Below are 4946 nucleotides of genomic sequence, written 5' to 3'. Positions count from 1 at the left end.
TCAATTGTTTTTTTAATAAATTGTAAACTTGGTATTGAATTATCATTCTCATGAAATGTTCATCAATTTAATTTTGTTCATATTCAGTGAAAACAAACATTCTAAACTTGATCATATTTGCTTACTTGGAAGAAATTTTTTTAAGTTTGTACCAAAATTTTCCCATTTGTTTTTTTTTTTTTTTTTTAATAAAGTGTAAACTTGGTTTTGAATTCTCATTATCATAAAATGCTCATCAATTTAATTTTGTTCATCGTGAGTAAAGTCAAACATTTTGAACATAGTTATAAGTGCATACTTTGAAGAAAATTTTATAAATAAACTTTGTACCAAATTTTTCTCACGTGCCTTTTTTTTCAATAAAGTGTAAACTTAATATTGCATTATTACTCTAATGAAATGCTCATCAATTTAATTTTGTTCGTGATGGGTGAAGACAAACATTCTGAACATAGTCATATGCTTACTTGGAACAAAATTTCGTAAGTAAATTTGTACAATAAGAGCTAGCTAAAAGAAGAATATCTTATAAATTTCTACATAGACCCTTTCATACATAACATCACAATAATGAAGTAATATAGTTCATTGTTCAACTTCATCACATTGAATTTGATAAGTGAGTACTTAAAAACAAAATTACAAAAGTCGGAAACACAAAATCATGAAATCTCAGGCATATTATGATCTCTCGCCATTTTATTTGCAATCCTTGTCCTAAGCATGTTTATTCCAAGTGCATCATATGTATCATCTGCAACCTCAGGACAAAGAGGCAAAGATAGTTCTCAATTTCTGCAGGCATGTCATAGTTGATCACATGTTGAATGTCAGGAAAGTCCAACCCCTTTGAAGCAACATCTGTGGCAACCAAGACATCTTTCATGCCTGCCTTAAACGATGAAATAGCATATTCTCTCTCTTCCTGGTCTTTGCCACCATGAATAGCCACTGCTTCTGTAATTTTCCTTCACAGTGGGGTTAAGAACAAAATCCAGTTAGGAGATCATTGGGGAAGGAATTTGCAAATGAATTGTCCATCAGTACCTTAAATGCCAACATTACTAGTAAAAACACCATCAGACCTGGCAAACTAAGACATCTTAGATTGAAAAAAAAATTCTAAAAGCGGCTATAACTAAGCACATCACTTACAAATAATCAATGAATGCAGTTCTTGCACAGAATTGTATCGCCACTTTAAATACATTGCCACAATTTAATATTGCAACTACTGCGGTTAACAATACACAAATCCCAAACAATAAAGGCAAAGCCATTAACTATTTAGATAAGCAAAAGTGAGAAAACAAAAGCATTAGCAGGAAATGGATAACACTTACTTCCATTCCTGAATGCACATTCACCCAGATGCGAGGATTGAATGAAGTTGCAAGTTTCCGCATAATTTGAGATTCTGGCTCACTAAAAGGACCAGTTCCTGGATTTTCTTCATATGGATCATAATCCTAAAATCAAAGAAACTTTGAGAATCAGAAGAACATTTCACAAGAGAACAAAGGTTGAACGTGCATTGAAGTTCATATTAAGTGCTAGAATGTCCTGCAGTGAAAATTTACTAAATGTAATCTCAATGATAAGAAACAGCTAGGATAAACAACACAGAAAGGAAAGATATGAAGTTGAGCCATTCCATTGCAGCATATAAATTACATAACCAGACGATGGTATAAGACAAACCTTCTCCTTTTTGCCCCAATCTACACTTCAATTTCTGTTCAGGTCAACTCCTCTCCCTGTTAAAAAATTGAAACGGATGTAAATTCTTTTTCTTAGAAAAATATATGAGTCTGAAGACATCAGAATTATACAATACCATTTCTCCTTTCACAAAGATCTCCTGCTTCAACAAGTCTACGGCCATTTACGTTCTCCATTGGGACTACCTAGTATGAAATGGAACTTCAAGAATATAAGTTTCACTGCGATTTCTCAAAACAAGAATATGTTCTGCGAAAATTTAGGAAAGAGTGCAAGATGAAGAATCTTGGTTCGGTGAAATCCCATATCCTCAGGACAAAGAGGCAAAGATAAGAACTCAAAAAGCAATCTCAATCAATGTCCCATGCCTCGCTATTTAACCTTTGAGCTAGCATTGACCATTGGAATCCAAATGGTGCACATAGAACTCAAGCAAAAACATAGAGCACTGAGAACGCAAATATGCTCGACTTAAGCACTATTGAGTTTTTTCAATTCAGATTTATTGAAGATTCGATGTAGTTGCTTCAAAGTAGGGATAACATTTAGTATTTGGCAGTTTCACGTCTATTGTCCACTAATAACTTCCTACCAATAGCAAACCAATCAACTTGCCAATGCATGATCATACGCCAACAGTTACAGATGGAATTACTCAGAGACAGCCAGATGTTGTGGAAAGCAGTGTACAAGTTCAAAAGGTATAAAAGGATGAATTAAAGGATTTTACCTGCAATTACAAGGTTCATCTTTTTCTTTGCCAGCATATCCTTCAATCTACCAGGAGTAGCAACAACAATGTGCACTCCCTTCCTCACAACCTCCACCTGCGACCGCATATCCACTCCGCCAATACATAGCAGAGCCCTCAACACTGGATATCCGGCCTCTCTCAATGGAACCAAAAACTGCTCCACAACTTCATATGTTTGTCTCGTGACCTCTCTTGAAGGGCAGACAACCAATCCGAACGGTCCTTCACCGTGAGCAATGGGCATCATCATCTCCTCCTGAAGAGCAATCATGATCATCAGCAACACGAAAACCAAAGTCTTCCCCGACCCCGTGAATGCAATCCCTATCATATCTCTGCCCGCCAAGACCACCGGAAGACCCTGCATCGGCTGCACAATCCCCTTCGCTTTCAACTTCTTCAAAATAGGGTCTGCAAACCTCATATCCTTAAAATTCTTTATTGGCGGCAGGATATCCTCTCCATCAACAATAATATGGCACTGCTTCCGAATCATATTGCACTGCTTCCCCGACATCCTCCGAATCGGCAACAGCGGCTTCCACCCAGTTAGCAGCAGCTCGGTGTAAATGATTCCCTTCGCCAACTCGCGGACCGACATCAAGGTCTTGCGATCGGATAAGTTCTCAAGCATCTCCTTCTCATGCTGCACCATCTGCTCGGTGGGGGTAATCTCGGGTTGATCCTGTTTCAGCTGCGTCGCCTTCACCAAGAGGCTAGGCTTGACTTTAGCCAGCTTCGCCTTCTAGTGGTCTTCCTCAAGCGAAGAAGCGTTGCCCTTGCGCTGGAGGATCTTCTGGGCTTCCATCGCCCTGCGCTTGGCGACGGGGACGTACTCGACGTAATCGTCCTCCCCCTCCATGACCGTGGAACCTCCCGCGGCCGCAGACATGCTTAAAAGTACCGTCGAATTTCTCCGCGCAAAAGTGTGTGAAACCCTAATCTGATGTTACTCGGGCAGCGATGTCCGGAGCTATAGAACCGGTTGAGCACTTGCCCCTTGAAGAATCAAACGGATCGAGGAGATAGTACCCGGAGTGATGGGCGGAGCGCGGCGAATTGCTTCGATGGCCGAGCAGGAGAGCGGAACGGCGGCGGTGGCGGCGAGAGAACCGGCGAAGGCGGCCACGCTCTGCTAGAGCAAGTGGGGAGAGAATGAGAAAGGGAGATTGGATACAGGAGACTGGAGATTCGTACCGCGAGCGGAGCAGGGCTCACTGCAAGCAAACGCTCGAGCGAGCTGCTCATCTGGGCGAGCATGCTGGTCCAGATCTCGAGCCTCGCCCAGATCTGCGAGACTCGCTCGAGCAAGCGTCTCGCAGATCTGAGCAAGCGCTGGCTCGAGCGAGCCCTCACGCTTGAGCTCCGACCAGCCATCGCCCAGATCTGCGAGGGGTGGCTCTCGCCGAAGTGAAGACAATCGGTGAAGGAGGAGCAGTGACCACGTTTACCTGGTGAAGGAGCAGCGGCTGTCGAGACAGAGGCCGCTGTCGGCGCCGGAGAAGACGATGGAATTCTCTGCTCGCAGGAGGAGACGCTCGTCGCAGCTCGCTAGAGGAGAAGCTCGTCGCTCGTCGCTCGTCGCAGGTCGCAGGAGGAGAAGCTCGTCACGGGGGGGAGAGAGGCGCTGTTCGAGCACTATCCAAGAAATAAAAAAGGAACACAATTTTGTTCCTTTTTTGTTTCTGATTTGTGTTTCAGAAACAAGAAACACAAAATTTGTGTTTCTTGTTTCTGTTTTTTTTTTGTTCCTAGGAACAAAAGAACAAAAAAGGAACAGAAACGCGTCCAAACGTGTTTGTTTTTTTTTGTTCCTGAACAAAAAAATAGAAAAAGTGTTTAAAAACCAAAAAAAGAAATACAAACAAACGCAGCCTTAAGTACATTATAGATTAAGGTTACTGATTAGATTAAAACACCAAGTGTTCTTTTAGTGAAGTCATAACCCACTCTTCCATGCATGGGAGGATTTTCTTTCAAGAGGAATTTTATTCCCCATGTAGAAGCTAGGTGGAGCTAAAGAGGAAGGGGGAGGCCACACGTGTACTTCTATTCTTTTCTTCTTTCTTAAATTGTTCAGCTACAGCAACTGTTTTCTAGGAGTTGCATTCTTTTCTTTCTTCTCTCAGCCAAGACACCCGTTTCTTTTCTGCTTTGTTCTTGCTTCGTTCCGCCAAAGTCCAACCCAATCTCAGCCCTTCTCAGCCCTATGCCTCCATCTAATAGCAAGATCATCGCTGCCCTGTCTCGTTCAAAGCTACCGTTGCAGGCGCAAAGCCCCAGCTCGCCCGACGCCTCCTCCCTCTTCCACCAGTGAAAGATCCAGGCAAGTGGAGCTGTCTTCGTGGTCTCGAGTTCATGAGTTTGCCCCATCTTGTGTTGAATGTTGATTTAAGGTTGGGTGGCTGCGTTGGGGGTGCAGGGGACGGCTGAAACATTGGGTTTTGGGGTAGGATAGATTCTGATTTTG

General features: G+C 42.4%; 1 pseudogene; it reads right to left on the bottom strand.

The window, feature by feature from the left end:
* Window positions 1–511: 511 nt before the first annotated feature.
* On the bottom strand, window positions 512–4122 carry LOC104420124 (annotated as a pseudogene).
* Between the last annotated feature and the right edge of the window lie 824 nt (window positions 4123–4946).

This window comes from Eucalyptus grandis, chromosome 4 (genome assembly GCF_016545825.1).
Source record: "Eucalyptus grandis isolate ANBG69807.140 chromosome 4, ASM1654582v1, whole genome shotgun sequence".
Taxonomy (NCBI): Eukaryota; Viridiplantae; Streptophyta; class Magnoliopsida; order Myrtales; family Myrtaceae; genus Eucalyptus; species Eucalyptus grandis.
Note: the sequence above shows the minus strand (reverse complement) of the source record. Positions and strands in the feature narration are given on the sequence as shown.